The sequence below is a fragment of the Rhinoraja longicauda genome, chromosome 11, assembly GCF_053455715.1.
Source record: "Rhinoraja longicauda isolate Sanriku21f chromosome 11, sRhiLon1.1, whole genome shotgun sequence".
Lineage (NCBI taxonomy): Eukaryota > Metazoa > Chordata > Chondrichthyes > Rajiformes > Arhynchobatidae > Rhinoraja > Rhinoraja longicauda.
In genome coordinates, this window is record NC_135963.1 from 13,455,351 (window position 1) to 13,479,807 (window position 24,457).

Sequence of the window (24,457 nt, forward strand, 5' to 3'; positions counted from 1 at the left end):
CATTGGTAAGTGAATTGCTTCAGCTTGGAAAATGAATAATGTAATGAATAATGCACCGTGGTGGCACGGTGGCGCAGCGGTAGAGTTGCTGCCTGACAGCACTTGCAGCGTCGGAGACCCGGGTTCGATCCCGACTACGGGTGCTGTCTGTACGAAGTTTGTACGTTCTCCCCGTGACCGTGTGGGTTTTCTCCGAGATCTTCAGTTTCCTCCCACACTCCAAAGACGTACAGGTATGTAGGTTAATCGGTTTGGTGTAATAGTAAATTGTCCCGAGTGTGTGTAGGATAGTGTTAGTGTGCGGGGATCGCGGGTCGGTGCGGACTCGGTGGGCCGAAGAGCCTGATTTCCACGCTGCATCTCTAAACCGAAGGAAACTAAAACAATGAGAGGGAAGAATTCCTGAAATGTGGACAAGAAGAACTTTGTTATCAGCTTTATTTTGCAGCGAAATTCTGCGGAATAAAACGCAGCAAGTATTACAGTGAGAAGGATAGTATGTTACAGAGGGAGAATATTGAAAAACTTATATTGCTGATGAGTGGGAGTGACCTTAAATGGTTATTGTCTTTTCCTCCACGATCAGCTGAGTACTTTCAGCATTTTCTGTTTTAATAATGGAGATTTAGGAAACTCTGACCCAATTCAATGGAGTTTACAATTGTCACAGAAAAGAAGAAGAAAAGAAAGTCCTAATATACAATTACTCAGTTGGAACGGAGGATTACTTTCAGTGAGGTGAAAAATAACATAGATGGATAGGTTAGAGTCAAAATCTAAGAACAAAATAATCAAAGCCAAACTTGAGAGAGGAGATTAGCTCATGTGTAGAACAAAATGAATAGTCAGAGGATGTGACACATATTGGTGCCAATGAAAGACACAAAGTGCTGGAGTAACTCAGCAGGTCAGGCAGCACCTTGGACTATCTTTGATTGGAGTTTACTGGTCTTTATCTTGCACTAAATGTTATTCACCTTATTCCCTTTAGCGTGTATATATACACCGTGGAGGGCTTGATTGTAATCACGTATTGTCTTTCCGCTGACCGGTTAGCATGCAACAAAAGCTACTCACTGTACCTCGGTACACGTGACAAAAAACGAAACCCAAACTCAACTAATCTCTGGAAGACATGGATAAGTAACATTTCGGGACAGGATCCTTCAACAGATTAGTCTGAAGAAGGGTCCCAAACCCAATATCCCATCCCTTTCCACCGATACCCCTTCCTCTAGCTTTACAATAGACTCCTCTTCCCTCTGTATATTACAGTCTTGTGACTTTTTTAATCTCTGGCCTTTATTTAGGAATTAAAGAACATCCCAAAGTTCTTTTTACCGACATTAGAATCGAAAGAGTAACCAGGGGGAAGGTAGGACCACTCAAAGATAAAGGAGTTTAGTTTAGTTTAGTTTAGTTTAGTTTAGTTTAGTTTAGTGGTTTTAGATTTTTTTAGATTTAGAGATACAGCGCAGAAACAGGCCCTTCGGCCCACCGGGTCCGCGCCGCCCAGCGATCCCCGCACATTGACACTATCCTACACCCACTAGGGACAATTTTTTACATTTGCCCAGCCAATTAACCTACATACCTGTACGTCTTTGGAGTGTGGGAGGAAACCGAAGATCTCGGAGAAAACCCACGCAGGTCACGGGGAGAACGTACAAACTCCGTACAGATGGCGCCCGTAGTCAGGATCGAACTTGAGTCTCCGGCGCTGCATTCGCTGTAAGGCAGCAACACTACCGCTGCGCAGCCGTGCCGTACAACATGGAAACAGGCACTTCGGTCCTTGAGGTCCACACGGACCAGTGATCCCCACACATTAACACTGCCCGAGGGACAATTTTTAGGGACAATTTTTACATTTATACCAAGCCAATTAACCTATAAACCTGTAGGTCTTTGCAGTGTGGGTGAAAACTGAAGATCTCGAAGAAAACCCACGTGGGTCATAGGGAGAATGTACAAACTCCCTACAGGCAAGCATTTGTAGTCAGGATCGAACCTGGATCTCTGGCACTGTAAGGCAGTAACTCTACCGTTACGCCACCGTGCCGCCCCTGGATTTGTGCTTGGAGTCTGGGAATGGAGGTAAAAACGAGTAGTTTGCATCTGTTTACACCAAGGCGAAAGACGAGACCAGTGTGGAGAATTTACTTCCATGCAAGGGCAGTGTGAGATTAACCAGTAGGAGATTTTGGAGTACTTGAAGAGCCTTAAGGTGGATAAACCTCCAGGACCTGATGGGATCTAGTCCTGTTTATTGAGAGGGGCAAGAGAGGAGATTGCGAGAGCCTTGACAAAAATAATTGGGTCGTTTCCTGCCGCAAGTGAGATCCTGGAAGATTGGACAGTAGCTAACATTGTTCCTTTATTTAAGAAGGGAAGTAGAGAGAATCCAGCGAATTATAGGCTGATTAGCCGATAAGGAAAAAGTGGGATGTAGAAATGGCCAGATCAATGGCAGATGGAGTTTAATCTGATCAAGTGTGAGGTGTTAAATGTAAGGGGAAAAGGTACGGCATGGTGCGGTGGCAGTACGGTGGCGCAGCAGTAGAGTTGCTGCCTTACAGCAATTGCAGTGCTGGAGACCCGGGTTCGATCCCTACGAAGGGTGCTCTCTGTATGGAGTTTGTACGTTCTCCCCGTGACCTGCGTGGGTTTTCTCCGAGATCTTCGGTTTCCAAAGACGTACAGGTATGTAGGTAACTTGGCTTGGCAAATGTAAAACAATTGTCCCTAGTGTGTGTAGGATAGTGTTAATATGCAGGGATCACTGGTCGGCGCGGACCCGGTGGGCTGAAGAGCCTATTTCCACCCTGTATTTCTAAACAAAACTATATTAAAACTAAACTCAACAGAGGGATCTTGGGGTCTAAGTCCATACCTCCATGGAAGTGGCAGTATAAGTAGATAGAATGATAAAGAAGGCATAAGGTCTGATTGTTTTCACAGGTCGGGGTGTTGAATATAAGAGTCCGAAATTCATGATGCAAATTTATAGGGCTTTGGTTAGGCCGCATTTGGAATATTTTGTGCCGTTCTGGTCGCCCCATTACAGGAAGGATGTGGAGGCTTTTGAAAGGGTGCAGAGGAGGTTTACATAATGAGGATTAGAGGGCATAGGTGCTCCCCGCCTTACGATATTTTGACTTTGCCATGATGCAAACGGCAGCGACCCGTAGCAAGCCTGACTGCGGCACGGTGGCGCAGCGGTAGAGTTGCTGCTTTACAGCGAATGCAGCGCCGGAGAGTCAGGTTCGATCCTGACTACGGGCGCCGTCTGTACGGAGTTTGTACGCTCTCCCCGTGACCTGCGTGGGTTTTCTCCGAGATCTTCGGTTTCCTCCCACACTCCAAAGACGTGCAGGTATGTAGGTTAATTGACTGGGTAAATGTAAAAATTGTCCCTAGCGTGTGTAGGATAGTGTTGATGTGCGGGGATCGCTGGGCGGCGCGGACTCGGTGGGCCGAAGGGCCTGTTTCTGCGCTGTATCTCTAAATCTAAATCTAAAATAGCCGCAGCTCGCTTTCCGGCCACGTGATCACGTGTATTCAATGCATTTCGACTGATGACATTTTTGGTTTCCGATGGGTTTCTCGGAATGTAACCCCATCGTAAGTTGAGGAGCACCTGTATTAGCTACAGGGAGGAGCTGGACAGATTTGGATTGTTTTCGCTGGAATGTGGGAGGTAGCAGGGATAACTGATAGAAGTATATGAAATTATGATCGGCATCAATAGGAAAGACAGTCGGAACCTTTTTTCCCAAGATGGAAACATCAAACATCAGAGGGCATAGCTTTCAGGTGTGAGAGGCACAGTTTTACACTGAGGGCAGTGAGTGCCTGAAACAGCTCCCAGGAGTGGTGGTTGCGGCAGATACAATAGTAGCATTTAAGAGACTTAAGGACAGGCATATGAATATGCAAGGAATGGAGGGATATGGATTATGTGCAGGCAGATAAGAGTTGGCTAGGCATTGTGTTCGGCACAGACATTGTGGGCCAAAAAGCCTGTTCTTGTGTAGTACTTTTCTATGTTCCTTGTACACTTTCTGTATGGCAAGGTGCAGCATCGACCCAGTCTGAAGAAGGGTCCCAACCCGAAACAATGCCTATCTATCTCCTCCAGAGATGCTGCTTGACCCATTAAGTTGCTTCAGCACTTCGTGTTCCAGGCAAGATTTCAGCATCTACATTTCCTTGTATCTCCATTTTTAAAGTGTATATTGTTGCAAAGTGCGAAATGCAGCAATTAATTTACACAGAACAGTCATAGAAACTGTAATGACCAATTAGACCTTTTAAATATTTGACACACAGTTTTGATACTGAAACAGAAATGTGTATCATTAGCCCGATATCTCATGATGTCATAAGGTCATAAGTGATAGAAGCAGAATTAGGTCATTCAGCCCATCAAGTCTACTCCACCATTCAATCATAGCTGATCTATCTCTTCCTCCTAACCCCATTCTCTTGCCTTCTCCCCATAACGCCTGACACCCGTACAAGTCAAGAATCTATCTATCTCTGCCTTAAAAATATCCATTGACGGCCTCCACAGCCCTCTGGGGCAAAGAATTCCACAGATTCACCACTCTGACTAAAGAAATTCCTCCTCATCTCCTTCCTAAAGGAATGTCATTTAAATCTGAGGCTATGACCTCTCATCCGAAGTGCTTAAGAAATTTTAAATTCTTGACAACACGTCGTGACTGTTTTGAAACCATTGAAGTTGGGGATAAACTTCTTCTTAACGCACCTAATCACATTATATGTTTGATATACTTTCCCACTTCACTCACTTTATTTTGTGATTTGTCTTGCCATTATCTGAAGCTCCGCCATTAATTTGTAACCCAATTATTAACATCATGTTTCCACAAGATGCAGCTTATGCTCTGAATCAATCTTTTGTCAAATTAGTGGAATATGTTCTTCAATCCTTTCAGTCTTACAATATTTTTGGGTTGTCCTTCATTCGGTCCTTTTAAAAATAGAAATCGCACAATATTTAACTGCTGTAGCTGCCTTTGAGTCATGATATTGCTGACCGCTAATTAATTTCCTCTAATTGATCTTAACACCAACCTAGTAATGCTTTTTTGAATTATCGGATGACTATCATTTACCTACTTGACAGCAATTTTCAAGGAATCTTCTGAACTGGTAGGCATTTCAGAAAATATCTGCAACTATTTGACGACGTGCATGTAAAATAGATATGATAGTACGCTGAAATGTTGTGACCTGCTGCAATACTAAAAATAACAATCAAAGCATGCAAGATAAATAATGCAGAAAGAGAGATGTTATGTTAATCCATACTCAATTTAGCAAAGTCTGTTACTTACTTTAGCATCATTTTATTGCAAATGTATCACATTTTGAATAAAATATGAAATGTTATCTTTCAGAACCTTACAGTTTTTGGCTCCTCATCGGAGCATCCCAATGTTACTTGCGAGATCAGTTGCAAAATCAGAGTACTGGGTTTTATTCTGACGTACATTAAGCTAAGATAGGCTCAAAATGATGGAGTAACTCAGGCATACGGATAGAAGGAACAGGCGATGTTTCGGGTCGAGAACCTTCTTCAGACTAGTTATTGCAATAATGATAGTGATCTCATGCTGTAACGTTATACATCAAGAACACTATCACTGCATTTGCTTAGTTTTAACATGAAATAATAACCATTTTGTTACAATTGATACAGAAAGGATACCACTAGATAATTTCAAAATCTAATTAGAGACATTTTTTCAGTTGGAAATTACGTGTACAAAATTTATGATGAACGCTGATTGTCATAACAAGCTTGAAGTGATCCTCTGATGAATATCACAGTTAATTTGATCCATAATTTTGACTTTCATCTTAATACTAGTTTTCTACCACCTGAAATATAATAGATTTAGGGTGGAGATTTGGTTCTTGATTACAGCACCTATTAAAATGAACCTGGAAAATAACAGTGACAAACATTTAACTATTTACATGTGCGACACAATCCAGTATAAACAGACAAATGCACCCTCTACCTCTACGATTTTGGTCCACTGACTACAGACATTATAACAGCAGCAGCAGTAGTGGAGGTTTATAAAATCATGGGGAACAAATAGGATGTATACACAGTCTTTTTCCCATGGTAGGGAATCAAGAATTGGCAGGCATACGTTTAAAATGAGAAAACAAAGGAAACTGTGGGGCACCTTTTCACATAGAGGGCGGTGGGTATAAGGAGTTACCAGATGATTAGAAATAGATGATTAGATGTTAGATATAGCTCTTAGGGCTAATGGAATCAAGGGATATGGGGAGAAGGCAGGAACGGGGTACTGATTTTGGATGATCAGCCATGATCCTATTGAATGGCAGTGCTGGCTCAAAGGGCCGAATGGGCTACTCCTGCACCTTGTTTCAATGAAGTAGTTGAGGCAGGTACAATAACAACGTTTAAAATACATTTCGGCACACAATGGATAGAAAATGTTCAGAGGGATGTAGGCTGAATACAAGCAAATGGGACTAGCTTACGTGGGACATCTTGGTCAGCATGGATGATTTGGGCTGGGTGCCTGCTACAGTGTTGTTGGACTCTTTGACTCTAGGACTCTAAAATGCTTGTGAGACTCGCTCAGTTGTTATTTTGAATGAGGTCCTATATGAATAGGTGTTCAGCAAAGGAAGTCTGTTACTCGGAACTCATTTAAGTCATGCCCTCTTGTATCCTCCACCCTGTTTCCACCCTTGCCCCTACTGATCACAAACCCAAGCCTCTGGCCTCAATTCTCAGTCTTACCATTTCCCATCTGCAGACTGATTTGCGGACTTTATTGGACTTGATCTTGTACTAAATGTTATTCACGTTATTCCCTTTGTCATGAATGAATGAATGAATGAATGAATGAATGAATGAATGAATAAGTTTATTGGGCAAGTATGTGCATATACAAGGAATGTGCCTTGGTGCTCCACTCATAAATGACAACACAAATATACAGTTAACAATTAAGAATAAAATGTATCTGTACACTGCGGACGGCTCGATTGCAATCATGTATTGTCCTTCCACTGACTGGTTCACACCCAACAAAAGCTTTACCTTGGTGCACTTGACAATAAACTAGACTAACTAACTAAAATCCAATCTCTGTTGCTTTCAAGGATATTGCCTGGGACTCATCATCTAATACACAAGCCATTTTACTTTCAGTTAACACATTTTAAGCTAAAGCCTGAAGACCTCCACTTCTCAATGGTGCTTATACCCGCCCACCAGGATAAGGCCATGTCGTGGTTAATGTACTGTTTCAGCAGCCAAAACTGGCCTATTGATTCAGTGACATGAATCTGAATCCCACCATGACAGCAGGAGAATTTAAGTCTGCAATAAAATAAATCTGGATCGAAACAAAAAAAAAGTCAGTAATGGTGACACAGTTTTGTTGAGAACACATTTGGTTTACTGATATCCTTTGTTTAAGGAAAGCTGCCATCTGCCTTCCTGGAGAAATGCTATAGATTCCTGAGAATGGCGGATATCTCGAGCAATAACCTCCGCAGTGATTTCTACTGAGGTTCCCATCAGGTTCAGCAGAACTCGATAAAAATCAAGACTCATAATTATTTCTCACACTTCTTCAAAACTCTCAGCATTTACCATTTGGAGATACAGCACAGAAACATGCCCATTGGCCCTTCGAGTACACGCAGACCAGCGATCACCCCGTACACGAGTGTCATAAAATCATAGAGTGATACAGTGTGGAAACAACTTGCCGACACCAGCCAACATGTCCCAGCTACACTGGTCCCACCTGCCCGCGTTTGATCCATATCCCTCCAAACCTGTCCTATTCATGTACCTGTCTAACTGTTTCTTAAATTTTGGGATAGTCCCAGCCTCAATTACCTCCTCTGGCAGCTTGTTCCATACACTCATCACCCTTTGTGTGAAAAAGTAACTCCTTAGATTCCTATTAAATCTTTCCCCCTTCACCTTAAACCTACTTCCTATGGCCTTCGATTCACCTCCTCTGGGCAAGAGACACTGTGCATCTACCCGATCTATTCCTCTCATGATTTTATACATCTCAATAAGATCACCCCTCTTCCTCCTGTGCTCCAAGGAATAGAGTCCCAGCCTACTCAACCTCTCCCTATAACTCAGGCCCTCTAGCCCTGGCAACCTCCTTGTAATTATAAGAAAATAACTGCAGATGCTGGTACAAATCGATTTATTCACAAAATGCTGGAGTAACTCAGCAGGTCAGGTAGCATCTCGGGAGAGAAGGAATGGGTGACGTTTCGGGTCGAGACCCTTCTTCTCCTTGTAATTATGTTGCACCATTGTGCACAGGCACTGTCCCATATACTAGGGACAATTTACAATTGTTACTGAAGCCAATTATCCTACAAACCTGTATGTCTTTGGAGTGTGGGAGGAAAATGGTGCACCCTTTGGAAAACCCAAGCTGTCACGAGGAGAACATACAAACTCCGTACAGATAAGCACCCATCGTCAAGATCGAGTCCGGGACTCTGGCGCTGTAAGGCAGCAACTCTGCCACCGCACCACTGTGCCGCCCCACCTTCAGACACCTTCAATGCAGCATGTATTTTTAAACATGAAAATATATTATACACTGAACGAAAGGTGCCCAAAGTTCGGCTGAAACGTTGATGGGGGGAGGTCAAAAAGAATTCAAAGAAACCTCGGTGAGAAGAAAATACAACTAATCGAATTGCCTGTCGCTGAAACTATCAAGGAGAACCATTTCCACTTGAAAATACACCACAGGCCAAAGAGACATGTTCACCGGCGTGAGAAGCAAAACAGACTCTGTAAGATTAGATGATCTAATAAGGCATCAGATTCTCCCTCAAGGCCACAAGACGAATGTAGGAATGAGTAATGAATGTCTAGTTCCTTGTAATAAAGGCAGCTGAGATCTTAGATAGAAAAGGTAGAGTGTGACAATTTCCCATTTTCCAAGCTCTCTGAAGGGTATTGTTTATCCAACAAATTAGGTTCAGTCCACAATCAGTGCTCAATTACAGGTCTTTTAAAAATATGTTCTTTCCACAGAGGCTGCCTGACCGACCGGCTGAGATTTTCCAGAATTTTCTGTTTTTATTTCTTCATAATTTCTTTTTAATTTTTAGTGTAAATACAGCACGGAAACATGCCTATTGATTCCATGCCAACCAGCGACCCCCGTACACTAGCATTATCCTACACACGAGGGATAATTTGCAATTTTACAGGAGCCAATTAGCCTACAAACCTGTATGTCTTTGGAATGTGGGCAAGAGACTGGAGTACCCGGGGAAAACCCACGTGGTCACGGGGAGAACGTACAAACTCCATACAGACAACACCCGTAGACGGGATCGTACCCAGTTCCCTGGCGCTGTAAATGCATTTATACAGTGCATTCAGAAAAATGTGCCTTTGACTACCCAAGGCTCTGTTTAGTAGTGGTGTTCCCATCTGAATGAGAATTCAGACCTTACTGCAGACACCCAAGATGAGTGGAGACCAGACATTTGACTAAATTCAGCAGGGTCCTAGCATCGAGTAGATGTTGGTGTGTGGATTGTGAGAGATTATGATATCCTTCTGCCATATTGGATTAACCTTGTTGAGGGACATGGAAAAGAGAATTGACATCAGGGTCTGCCCGAGTCTACCCTTAAAGGTCGGCACGGTGGCGCAGCAGTAGAGTTGCTGCTTTATAGCGCCAGAGACCCGGGTTCGATCCTGACTATGGGTGCTGTCTTTATGGAGTTTGTACATTCTCCCCGTGACCTGCGTAGGTTTTCTTCGGATGATCCGCTTTCCTCCCATGCTCCAAAGACATACAGGCTTGTGGGCCAATTGGCCTGGCAAAATTGTAAATTATCCCCAGTGTGTGTAGGATAGTGTTAGTGTGGGGGGGATCGCTGGGCGGCGCACACTTGGTGGACTGAAGGGCCTGTTTTCGCGCTGTATCTCTAAACTAAACTAAATTAAACTGCTTAATCAACCTGCAAATTCTTCCACTACTTCACATCATACTTCAGGGAGAAAGTGTGAAGCTGGAAACAAAGCAGCCACTTTGTGCAGTACAATTACCAAGGCAGCGGAATTGAATTAATCCGAGAAGTTTCAGGGAAAAATATAAAGAAACACAAAATAATTAATGGAAAACCAGCAAGAGCAAAGGGCAACAAAAATCAATTCAGAGGAAATCTTTGTTAAATATTTGATGAAAGCTTGCTTCAAAATCAGGTGACTTGACCTCCCTATGACCACCCAATTTGGATGAGTTTGAAATAAAGGCTAGATCTCCAAAAAAAATACATAAGGTTTTGCATTTAAAATATTATTAGAAATAATATCCTTATTTTCCCAACAAAATGTTTGCAGTAAAATCCGGCATTCTCTAAATAGTAGTACCAAATCTGTTATTCATTCCTCAACACTAATAGCTTTCATTTTGAGAAGCAGAGGAAACATATTTTCATTCTTTTTATCAATGTCGTTTGATGTATTGTGACAACAATTTTAATTTTATGCTTTACATAAGCTTACTAAAAAGTTATCCTTGGAGAACTTAAATTATACACTGTGTTACAGAACATTAAATTACTACGAAAGGAAACATTGTAGGTATGCTCTTGTCAATAAAGAAAGCTATTCAGACATGCAACGTGAATTCAGTACAAAGGCACTGCACCTTGGTTGATGGAAATAATAATCTTTTTAATATATATATATATATAGTTTGTCTCCATGGAGATTTGGAAGAGATGTCCATGACGCGTAAATAAAGCTGTGCTTAAGAAAAAGAGATAGGATTTAAAGCAAAACTATTATGTTTTTGCACAAGGTTAAAACGATCGTAACATTTGTCCTGATACTACATTTTCCTGAAGGCATGATTCATTGTGTTGTGAATTTTTAAAATGTCCTTGTTTTTGAAGCATGGTGTTGAATTCACCCCTCATTAAAGAACCGGACTAGTCTCAATAGGCGTTTCACATTAGTTCAAAATAATTCAGAATTAACTGAACAGTCCTCAAAGGAGCTGGTCATGGTTTAAAGGTCGCCCAGTTCTGTGCTCCAAATCTCTGACCTCATGGGACATTGCCACAGTCAATGATGTTGGTTTTGCTGAACAGATCAGAATGGTTTGGGGGGAGGGGGGGGGGGTGGGGGGTGGGGGGGGACAAGATATATTTTTCCGGTACATATCTCTACACCAATTCACTTCCCATGATCCACTCATTGAGCATGATCCAACTGGAACATGCCTTCTGCATTCATTTGCAACAGTTCAATTGGTTGGACCAACGTTTCAGAGGTCTATAATGTAGCCACTCAATAACTGAAAGATCAATTTTACTCTCCGTGGCATCAAATCGCTAAAGATAACTGATTGTAAGAGAGACTATTTGCTTGTTTAAATGTGGAATTCTGAAGGGTGATGATCAAAAGATGCATTTTTCCCTGACTTCCTCCTTTGGAGATGATCCAACTCAAATGGTGTGAAAGTCCCTTTTAAATCTTCCCTCTCTCACCTTAAACCTATCCCTTTTAGTTTTAGAATCATGTACATTGAGGGAAAGACTGGGGCTATTTTCCAGACTTTAATGGGCCACACGGTGGTGCAGCGGTAGAGTTGCTGCCTTACAGCGCTTGCAACATCAGAGACCCAGGTTCGATCTCGATTATGGGGTGTTGTCTGTACGGAGTTTGTACGTTCTCCCCGTGACTTGCGTGGGTTTTCTCCAAGATCTTTGGTTTCCTCCCACACTCCAAAGACGTACAGATTTGTCGGTTAATTGACTTGGAGTATGTGTAAATTGCCCGTAGTGTGTATAAGATAGTGTTAATGTGTGGGGATCGGCCTGGACTCGGTGGGCCTGTTTCCGCGCTGTATCTCTGAAACGAAACCAAAACTAAAAACTACAACTAATACCAAAGTGCCGGTTTTTGGTTGTTCAGACAAGCTAGATGCAGGAAAAATGTTCCCAATGTTGGGGGGGGTCCAGAATCAGGGGACACAGTCTAAGAATAAAGGGGAGGCCATTTAAAACTGAGGTGAGAAGAAACTTTTTGTAAAAGGATGCCACTCGTAGGCAGAGTCTTTTACTATATATAAGTTTATTCATAACACTGCACATACATTATGCCCTAGCTGTCCGTGGTCATCACTGGCACTAGAGAGCGAGCTGGAGGTGGGGAAGTTACAATTATACCAAAGACAATGGGGAGTGGTTAGTAGTGGTGAGGTCACTATGTTAAAGGAACATGCACTGATCTACATCCTTCCTCTTGGAAACAAAGTGACCACGGCTCATGCGCTAGGCTCAAACTACAAGCAGACTACTCGTACACACCGTACCGGACAGGCGGCCTGACCACTCTCCCAGAGCGGGTGCGCAACCCACCATCCCCGCCGGTCGAAGGAGCAGCATGAACGGGTGCGGGTACAGAGGCCGGGGAACCAGGGGAAGGAGGAGGACTGGGAAGCGATGCACGCACAGGCGAGGGAGGGGTAGGTAGCTGGGGCGACTGCGGATGTACCGGAGCAGGAGGCACATCAGGCACCTTGTAGTGGACGGGAGGCGAATACGGGATCGCGGGGGGCGGTGCAGGTTCGTTTACCAGCATCAGGTGCTGGCGGGTACGACGGTACACGGTGCCCTCGTAGTTGACCAGGTACGACCGTGGAGAGTCAGCATTGCCGACGACCACGGCCAGCCGGTGGTGGCCGGAGGACGACTCCATCCGGACAACCTGACCAGCGAACAAAGGTGGAAGGGGACGGGACGATTTGTCAAAGGAGCGCTTCCGAATGAGCTGCTTCTCAGTGATGCGCTCCCTGACAGCGGCAGGGCTCCGAGCCGTGGGTTTCAGGGATTGCTGGGAGACGGGGATGGGGGGTCTAGTGGTGCGGGACAGGAGGCGCTGCGCAGGGGAACCGAGCGCGGGGTCCCGGGAGATGTTGCGGAGGTTGAGGAGGGCAAGGTACAAGTCCGAACTGTCAAGCCGGCAACGTTCCATCAGCTCCTTAGCGCTGCGGACAGCGCGCTCTGCAAGTCCATTGCTTTGCGGGTACTCGGGGCTGCTGGTGATGTGGCGGAAGTTCCAGCGATTTGCAAAAACAGCAAACTCCGCGCTGGTAAACTGGCTGCCGTTGTCGGACTGGAGAGATGCCGGGGAACCAAAGGTCGAGAAGTGGCGGCGAAGCTTCCCGATGACGGCAGCAGACGTGAGGGACGGCAGCAGGTCCACCTCGAACCAGCTTGAGTAGGAGTCCACCAGGACCAGGTAGTGTTTGCCACGCCACTCGAAAATATCGGCGGCAACAGCTGTCCACGGCAACTCGGGAGCCGGCTGCTGCAGGAGAGGCTGACGCTGCTGATGAGGTAATAGGCTGTTGCAGGCAGCGCAGGCGGAGACCCTGTCCCGGATCTCCTTGACCATGCCAGGCCAGTAAAACTGTGCTTGGGCCTGGGATAACGTGGCCTCCACCCCTGGGTGTCCGTTGTGGGCGGTGTGGAAGTAGTGATCGCGCAGCGCAGCCGGCACCACAACCTTGTGGCCCTTCACCACCACACCCGCGTGCAGCACCAGTTCATCCCGAACCAGGAAGTAGGGCACGGCACCAGCCGGCAGGGAAGACCGTCGTTCAGGCCAGCCACGGCGGATGACGCCCGCAAGCTGTTGGAGGTCCGGATCCGCGGCAGTGTGTGTGACCAGGGACTGCAGCTGCCAAGATGGAACAATGTTGACGTTCAACACCATCAGGTCCGCCGATTCGTACGGATGGCGGGAAATGGAAGGTAGTGGGGCGCGGGACAGAGTGTCTGCCACGAACATCTCCTTGCCTTTGCGGTACACGATTTCGAATTGAAAACGCTGCAGCTGCAGCATCATTCGCTGCAGGCGGGACGATGCTGCGTGGATGGGCTTGTTTAAAATCGAGACCAGCGGCTGGTGGTCAGTTTCGATGGTGAAAGTTTTTCCCAGAACGTAGTCTCTGAACTTGGAGCAAGCGAACACCACGGCAAGGAGCTCCTTCTCAATCTGCGCGTAGCGCTGTTCAGCAGGGGTCATTGTTCGAGAGGCATAGGAGACGGGCAGCTGTCGGTCGTCGTAGAGCTGCAGGCAGGCAGCACCCAGGCCGAACCGAGATGCATCGCAGGTGAGGACAATTGGCCTGTTTAAGTCGAAAAACCGCAAAGTCGGGGTCCGCGCGAGTCTGGACCTCAGGGCTACGAAGGCCGATTGGTGGTGAGGGAGCCAGACCCAGGCATTGTCCTTCTTGGTCAGCTCTCTCAGGGGGGCACTTAGTTCGCTGAGGTCGGGTATGAATTTACCCAGGTAGTTGACCATGCCCAGGAAGCGCTGCAGGCCGGGCACGTCAGTGGGAGCGGGCATTTCGGTGATCGCCGCCGTCTTCTCGGGGTCTGGCTTCAGGCCCCCCGCCGTGAAAACGTGGCCTACGTAGGTGACTTCCGCAACGCGGAACCGACACTTCCTTCGATTAAGCTTGAGGTTTATCTCACGAGCCTTGTCCAGGACTTGGCGGAGGTGTCGGTCATGCTCAGCAATGTCCCTCCCATACACCAGGATGTCATCCACGATGATGGCGCACGGCAACCCAGCAAACAGCTGCTCCATCGTACGCTGAAAAACCTCGCTTGCCGAGTTGATACCAAAAGGCATGCGGAGGAAACGGAACCTGCCGAACGGTGTGCTGAAGGTGGTCAGGAAGGAGGAACGTGCGTCCAGCGGGATCTGCCAAAAGGAGCTCTTGGCATCCAGGACCGAGAAAACTGTGGCTGGACCGACCTGTGCCGCGACGTCCTCCACCGTCCGCATGGGGTAGTGCGGGCGTTTAATAGCCAGGTTCAGGTCCTTGGGGTTGATACAGATCCTGATCTCGCTCGCGTCCTTCTTGGCAGCGACCACCATGGTGGAGACCCACTGGGTGGGGGCACTCACCTCCTTGAGGATGCCCAAGTCCACCATGCCACGTAGTGTGGACTCCACACGGCCCTTCATGGCAAAAGACACACGGTGGGCCGGTCTGACCACTGGGTCGACCCCCGGGTCCACAACGATCTTGTAGGCACAGGGCAGCTTCCCCAGGACGTCATCAAATCGGTCAGGGTACTCGACCAGGGGGTCCATGGGGGCCTGCACCAGGTGGATGTCGCGGTGAAATGAGACCAAACCAAAGTCCTGGCATGCACGGGCGCCCAGCAGGGTGACGTTTTCAGATGCTAGCAGGAGGAACGTGAGGGGCCGAGAGGTATCCAGAACAGTACAGACAACCGTTGCCTTTCCCACGGCAATCAGAACGCCTCCCCCATAGGCATGGAGGCGGGAGTTGTCAGGAGTAACCCTCTCCCCCGAATTTATCTGCTCGAAGAGGCCCACAGACATAACATTGGCAAACGCCCCAGTGTCGACCTTGGCAGGGAAGGAGTGTCCATTGACTGTAACTTGCACGGATGGATCCGTTATCAATGCAGGTGCTCCCAAGAGCGAAAACACCAGAGAGTCTCCATGGGAGGAAGTCGTATCTGAGCCATCGAGGACCTCATGTTGGTACCGGGAACCGGTTGCGTTATCGCTTGCAAGGTTGTTTAGACTCCCTCTAGGAGCAGGGACAGGTCTCCCACGAGAACGACAGGCTGCAGAAAAATGGTTCTGCTTCCCACATGAATTACAAGTTTTGCCCTGCGCTGGGCAAATGTTATACCTGTGTGACGAGAAGTTGCAGTTTGGGCATCTGCGAGGGGTGGCCATAGTGGGCGCGGAGGGGGCGACCCTGGGCTGTGGGTCATTCAATCGCCGGCGGCTGGTGAAATTTATGTCCTGGGGGGCCTGCCGGGATACTGAGCCAACAGCAGAGGCCATTCGTGCGGCATGTATTGCGTCCGTAAGCGACAGGTCAGGCTTCATTAGGAGCTCATCCCGCAGCCTGGAGTTTAGGAGACCGTTGACCAGGACGTCCCTGATCATCTCGTCGGGTGTAATCGTTTGAAGGCGGCACCGCCGAGCCATATGTCTTAAAGATGCAATAAAGGCGTCAACGTGCTCCCCTGGAGTCTGACGCCGCGAGAAAAATTTAAAACGTTCGATGATATTGTTGGTGGGTATGTCGCACAGGGCAGTGAACTTAGCAATGAGACATACCGGGTCGTAGCGGTCCTCTGGAGGGACGAATTGGAACGACGCATAGCGTTCCATTGCCTCCGGACCAGCCAGGTTGAGGAGCAGGTGGGCTTTTATCGCAGCAGTCGCATCAGGATGGGCAATGGCTATATAGTGTTCGTAGTCCCGCTGGAAGACAGTCCAGCGGTGCACGATGTCCTCATCGAAAACGAGCGTGTCCGGACGACGACACGAGGAAGACATGGCAAAGTGGAAGGAGGGGACACAATTGGGAGAAACAAATAATAAAATAAAAAAACCGATAAACAGGAGGCGCAAGTCTACCGATCTGACACCATGTAAAAGGATGCCACTCGTAGGCAGAGTCTTTTACTATATATAAGTTTATTCATAACACTGCACATACATTATGCCCTAGCTGTCCGTGGTCATCACTGGCACTAGAGAGCGAGCTGGAGGTGGGGAAGTTACAATTATACCAAAGACAATGGGGAGTGGTTAGTAGTGGTGAGGTCACTATGTTAAAGGAACATGCACTGATCTACACTTTTTCACCCAGAGAGTTGTGAATTTGTGGAATTCTCTGGAGGCCAATTCACTGGATGAATTTAAAAGAGAGTTAGATAGAGCTCTAGGGGCTAGTGGAATCAAGGGATATGGGGAGAAGGCAGGCACAGGTTACTGATTGTGGATGATCAGCCATGATCACAATGAATGGCAGTGCTGGCTCGAAGGACCAAATGGCCTCCTCCTGCACCTATTTTCTATGTTTCTACAGCACTGAGGTATGCAGAGTTCCTTACAGCTCAGTAAACCCTGAACTTGAGGTACAACTTTCAAAAACTATTTTCCTTGGTGAGCTGAAGTCTATGCTGCTGCTCTAGAGAGAGTGACGAGTTTCATTATTGATGCCTGACTCTCCTGAAAGGTGGCTTCTGAAATATGGAAAGCAGTTCACCTTTTCCAGTGCCATTTTACGGACCTTTCAAGTAAAGTTGAGGGAGCGCTTTTGAGGGCAGGTTGGACATAAGTTGTCTAAAACCAAGGCCCATTCTCATCAGTGATGAAGTGAGCAATGAACTTGGAGCTCAACATCCCGAATGTGCACAAGCACAAACATCATCTGTAAACTGAACCAGAAGGGGGTGAAGGCCTTACCTAACTCCACACCAGTGTGAGGCTTGTTGAAAGTTAGTTGCAATTCACCCAGTACTGACTGTGAGGTGAGCAATAAGATAAAACCGTGACATTGGAGACAGGTGGAGAATGGTCTCATGAGACAGAGCTGTGTGCCATGAGTGCATGTGTGGAAATAAAGACCTCATCCAGAGATGCTTAACATGCGGCACGGTGGCGCAGCGGTGCTTTATAACACTTGCAGCGCCAGAGACCCGGGTCCGATCCCGACTACGGGTGCTGTCTGTACGGAGTTTGTACGTTCTCCCCGTGACCTGCGTGGGTTTTCTCCGAGATCTTCGGTTTCCTCCCACACTCCAAAGACGTACAGGTTTGTAGGTTAATTGGCTTGGTGCATTTGTGTAAAATTGTCCCAAGTGTGTGTAGGATAGTGTTTGCATGCGGGGTAATCGCTGATCGGCGCGGACTCGGTGGGCCTAAGGGCCTGTTTCCTCGCTGTATCTCTAAACTAAACTAAAATATCACAGAAGATGCAGGAGGCATTTCAGCCCATGGGATCTAGAACCTCTCATTTGATTCTTTCGTCACTTTCCTACACTGAGTGTGATTTACATTGAGCAGACTGCGTAGGGAGGAACTGCAATTACTGGTTTACAAAGACATGCAGGTTTGTAGGTTGACACAAAATGCTGGAGTAACTCAGCGGGACAGGCAGCATCTCTGGAGAGAAGGAATAGGCGATGTTTCGGGTCCAAGATTTTGTGTCTATCTTCGGTTTAAACCAGCATCCGTAGTTCCGTCCCACACAATCAATATGTGGAGGACTCCCGAGGTCAGGATCGAACCTGTAACACTTGTCTGACAGTGCAGCAATCCCTCAGTCATGCATCTGAGGAGCTGCCAGGACCATATGCTAATGGTTCTTGAGTGGGGCTTAAATCTTCCCCTTCCTACTCTGAAACAATTTTGTGGTCGGCAGAGTCTTAACTACATAGCTAAAAGGAAATAAATCACCCTTTCTGTAAGCTGCACAAATGGACACTTTACCAACATTAAATTTTTTAAAAATAAAACACTGTTGGCCGATCCATTTTCCAATAATTCGCGTTTCTTTTCCTGGATTTGAAAGGAAAATTCAGAACTGTTAAGAATCACGGTTTAAAAAAACCCACAACTATTACCCAGGAACGATGGAATAAACGCATTGTGATGGAAACACAATGAGAATAGTCTGCTCTCCGACATTAGACACAAACCAACATGTGTGCTCACAATGCTTGGATACAAATAAGTTGAAGTCAATTGCTAATGACAATGGAAAATGATATGTGAAATTTCGTCTTTTTTGTAAAATACTGGAATCAATTCAAAATGTGGCTACCTGCTATTTGCGATAAGAGAAATGCACCGGGAAATTGGTCCTGAAGCTACAAGAAGGTTAAAAAAAATTGGCCTCTGATGTCACTGGGCAAGGAACTATTACACCGAATGCAAGTGTGAATCTATTAACCAGCCCATGTACATACACGCTTGTTTATTTAAATAAAGTAATCTTCTAGTTTTCTAGTACAGTGTACAGCAAATGCGGTCTCAGCATTTCACATTTGACTCTTTACAAAATTTAAATAAACCCATAGGGATCTGTGAATGATTTTTAGACTCGCATTGTAACTAGGGATCGCCATTCTAAGTACTTCCAAGTGTTGTGTGGATATGCAAATTTAAAATGATGGAAATTAAAAAAAAGGAATTTGTTCTAAACTGGCATTGATGGTTTCCCTGATCCAGGAGCAGTATGTGAATGAAAATCTCATCCAATGCCCTGGCACACGCCATCTTCTGCCTCAAGTCATGCCAGGCATCATGATGGCGACTGTGATGGCCACAGCAATTTCTGGGAAGAAAAAAAAGCATTGAGATCAGGCAGATCATAATGTCAGGCTGATTTGATGATAGTGCCTACATATGGAAGCTCAACATTCCTACCTTTCCACTCTGTTCACCTTACACAACCAAACAAGATAGGGCGGTGAATCTGCGGAACTCACTGCCAGAGAAGGCTGCGGAGGCCAAGTCGATGGATATTGATAGATAGATATCTATAGATAGCTATCTGTACCTATAGATATAGATAGAGATAGGTAGATTCTAGATTAGGCCGGGTGTCAGGGGTTATGGGGGAGAAGGCAGGAGATTGGGGTTAGGAGGGAAAGATAGATCAGCCATGATTGAATGGCGGAGTAGACTTGATGGGCCGAATGGCCTAATTCTGCTCCTATCACATGAACATGAACATGAACATGACCATGTGTTAGGAAGCAACTGCAGATGCTGGTTTACACCGGAGATAGACACAGTCAGGCAGCATCCCTGGAGTACATGCACAGTTGACGTTTTAGAGTTGAGAGTTTGTACATTCTCCCTGTAACTGTGAGTTTCCTCCGGGTGCTTCAGTTTCCTCCAAATTCCAAAGACATGCAGGTTTGTAGGTTGACACAAAATGCTGGAGTAGCTCAGCGAGACAGGCAGCATCTCTGGAGAGAAGGAATGGGTGACGTTTCAGGTCGAGACACTTCTTCAGACTGATGTCAGGGGAGTGGGCGGGACAGAGATAGAATGCAGTAGGAGACAGTAAGACTGGTGGGAGAACTGGGAAGGCCCCCCCCCCCCCCAACCCCCAGTCCCTCTTTGTTCTCAGAGGTCTCCCCACACTGGGTCCGTCTTTGTTCTCAGTGGTCCCCCCACGCCTCGTCCCTCTTTTATGTTCTCTGGACGGTGCGGCCTCGACCCGACCTCCGGCACACACGCGGGCCCGTCCTCGGGCAACCGCCACCCGCTGGGGGCTTCTGTCGGCCCTCCCCGCTGGGAGACGGATGCGAAGCTTGAAAGCAGTCCGTGTCGTGTTGTCAAGCTGCTTTTTAAATTATGCTTTGTAAGCCTGGCATCACTTTGGCAATTTCTCGAACTTATTTTGTTTTAGCAATCAAGTGACACTTCGGAGAAAGAGTTCTGCAATGTCAGTTCCCATGTAATTGTATGAGTGTAATGAGGAAGGTCTTTCACTCTGCTCGTTTATTTGCTGATGCAGAAATATCTCCGTCGATATGCGTGCACCCAGCAGTGTGCCTGGACCCATACCTGGATAATGCCACTTCTAACAATGCATGGCAGAGGAGTCTTCTCTTTCGGAGTTTCTTTGCTGCTATTTCTATATCTTATGCGACAGCCTGGCTTACATCAAGCACCAGGGAAACGCTTCCTGTCACGGTTAAGAGCACTAAAGGTTAAGCTTCATTGCAAAAGGCTCATTCCAGGCCACTGCATCAGCCAAATTTAGACTTTAGAGTCTACATCAGAAGTTAGACGTACAGTGTGGAAACAGGCCCTTCGGCCCAGCGATTCCGCGCCAACGCCAGCAATCACCCGTACACTAGTTCTATCCTACCTATCGAAGCATAATTTTACAGAAGCCAATTAACCTACAAACCAGTACGCCATTGGGACGTGGGAGGAAACCGGAGCACCCGGAGAAAACCCGCGCCGGTCACGGGGAGAACGCGCGAACTCTGTGCAGACAGCACCCGTAGTCAGAATCAAACATGGGGCTCTGCCGCTGTAAGGCAGCAGCTCACCCACTGTGCCACCATGCCACCCTCGAGTGTGGCCGCCCAAATTCTCAAGTAGGCGGTTCATTCGCACAGAAAGAAAATGCTGCCTGTGCTTGGGGAAGGATTTTCATTGTTTCTTCTTATAAAAAGTAGCTTCCAAGCAGTGTGGCTCTGAATCTCACCCAATTGATAGATTTTCCAATAACCCAAGATGACACGTTTGAAGGCAATGTGGGTCATTTCAATGATCCAATTTTTATAAACACCAGAGAGGGGGGCTTTATCAATGGGTGTTTTGCCAAATCAGCAATCTCCTGGATGGTAATGCCCATCCTCGGAATCGTTACAATGAAGTTGGAAAAACTGTGAATATACAATGGAATTGTGCAACATACAATGGAATACGGGACATAAAGATGAACAGGCAAGGAGGGGTGAGGGCCGTTAGTACGTGGCAGGTGCTCCAATATATCGGCCGCAAAGGCTGATCGGACTTTGGCTTTTGAATATGCAAAAAGAATTTCACTGTGCAGTTGTCAAATAAAGCTCCGTTGAACCATTGAACCACTGGAATCTTTAGAAGAGAGAAGGCGTAAGGAGGTGTATTCAAGGCTGCTGTGAGAATCAGTGGCTTTCTAGCATTCTTTTACGCTGAAACATTGTCAACTAGTTTCTACTCTAAGGCCGTTAGGCTCCGTGAAGTAACAGAAGTAACAGAAAGGAATCATTGGAGATAGACACAAAAAGCTGGAGTAACTCAGCGGGTCAGGCAGCATCTCTGGAGAAAAGGAATAGGTGACAGTTCAGGTCAAGACCCTTCTTCAGACTAAGAGTCAGGGGGAAAGGGAAGTGAGAGATACAGACGGCGGTGTAGAGAGATGTGGAACAAATGAATGAAAGATATGCAAAAAAGTTTAAAAACGTGGTCGTGGAGTCAGAGAGCCAGGATGAATCACAGAGGGGGAGAGAGGGTGCTGCAAAAGATGGACTATGTGAAGGGGAAGTAAAGACTGAAAACAATGACATTTTAAATTTTGGCTGAGATTAGTGTTATTGGTACCAGAATAAAGTCGGAGGCAAGGGCCCTGAACAGGAAATAATAAAGTTAGAAAGTGTGCTGAACAGCTCTTTAGAGACAATGAGGTCAGTGGCAATCTGGGAAGTGATATCATGATTTTCAGTGGTGGAGTCATGGTCAATGGGGACTTCTCAGAACGTTAGCAATGTTCCGGTGGTCTTCCTGTAAGGTTTGTCTCATATGACTTCCCATCTTTCATCTATTAATAAATCACTGATTACAGGAGCTCCCCCAGCGGTCTTGATACTTGAAGCCTGGAATTCTTCCTAAATAGCAATGAAACATCAAAGGGGAAAAAATAACACTTCACACAATTTATTTCCATCTACACAAAAATTAGGTGATCTGTTCCCAACAGCAAAATGCCCCTCTGATGAACTGTGCTGAAACATGATCTTAATTTAAACTCTGGCAAAAAAAAACAGAGCTCATAAGAAATAATGGCTAGGAAACTGATTGCCCACCTCTATGAAACTCCAGAGATCACAATGAATATGTGGAGAATTGATCTGGGAAAGGAATATTAAAGGGAGATATATCGCTCTCCAATAAGTACCAATAGAACCATAATAATACCCTCCTGAGGCTAATATTTGAAAAGACTTGACATAGTCAATGTAATAATGATTATGTGCATTGGTGAAAGTAATGAAATGGGCTATTTTATCCCACTTACAAACATTTTGTCATTTATGGAGTGCTTTCTATTTATTTTGGTGGACTTTAAAATGGAAAAACTCTTCAAGGATGCTCTGAAAAAGAATTTGAATCTCTTTTTCTGTCCACTACATAATTGTTTGCCCTCGGTCAGCTCTCCTCCACACAGTAGCTACATTGGCATTCTGTCATCAGTCATTCTTCGAGCATGTCCTGTTCACCTGATCTGTGATTCTTTCAAGCAATGAGACTAGGTCAGGGAGAATGGTTGGCGTGGACTGGTAGGGCCGGACAGGCCTGTTTCCATGCTGTAGTTGTTATATGTTATTATATATAATGTGCGAATGCCGGGGAGGTTTGAGACAGGACCTGTGCACCTGGAGTCTTGTCCTGCCACTTGATGCAAAGTATGTCGCACAGACAGGGCACGCGGAAATGGTTAGCCCGTCACAAGTTCAAAAGTGATAGGATTAGGCTATTCGGCCCATCGAGTCCATTCCGCCATTCAATCATGGCTGATCTCTGCCTCCTAGTCCCATTTTCCTGCCTTCTCCCCATAACCCTTGACATCCGTTCTAATCAAGAATCTGCCTGAAAAAATATCCTCTGACTTGGCCTCCACAGCCCTCTGCGGCAATGAGTTCCACAGATGAACTACGCTCTGTCTACCCGTGCCTTGTAAGCACAGAGCAAGGTGGTGAGACAACAGCACAGTATCTCCATCTTCAGCTTGCTCTTCAGTCTGATTCCTCTTTCTTCCTACACATTACTCTTCATTCTGCTGAAAGCAGAGCTGGCTTTTGCCGTCTTTCTGGTGACTTCATCATCAAGGTTGACTGACATTGAGAGAGTAGGCCAAGGTACGTGAACTCGTACACTGCTGGCGCTGGTCAAGAAGGCACAGCAACGACTGTTCTACCTAAGAACACTGAAGAAGTCTGGTCTACCCCAACAGCTGCTGACGACATTCTACCGCTGCACCATAGAGAGCATCCTAACACATGACATCCCTGTGTGGTACCTCAGCTGCACGGAGGCAGAGAGGAAAGCTCTTCAGCGGGTAGTCCATTAGAGCTCAGAGGACCATCGGAACACAGCTACCAGCCTTGGAGGGCATCTACAACACACAATGCCTCAGAAAAGCCACCAGCATCCACAAAGACTCTTCACACCCCTGCAACAGTCTGTTCGAACTCCTTCCATCGGGCAGACGATACAAGGCCTTCTACGCCCGCACTTCCAGACTCAGGAACAGCTTCATCCCCAGGGCCATAGCTGCTATGAACCGGTCCTGCTGAGCCGGACGGTCACATCGCACAGTGAACCGGCACAGATCTACTTGCACTTTATTCTGTTTTAAAACTGTTACAATTTGTTTCATTGGGTTGTTTAAATTAATACTGACTAGCTAATTAAATTATTGCATCGTATGGGAGGCGCATTCCCAATCTCGTTGTACCCCTGCACAATGACAATAAAGATATATTGTATTGTATTGTATTGTATTATCAAGTACTGAGGGCCGCTGTCCATTCACCAGACGCTAGGCTCTGTGTACGTGGTGGAAAACAGTAATATCTGGAGAACTGTGCAATCTACACACAAGGGAAGTGTAATATTTGTAACCATAACTTCCAGCAGCGTGCAGAATATATGACCGCTTTTTAAAAGAGTCTATCTGTCATTGTGTCAGGTTGGTTTCCAGTTCTAATGAAACATAACTGGCCCTAATTACTGTGGTTTCCATACTGTCCACTCGATCTCCAAGGTTTGCTC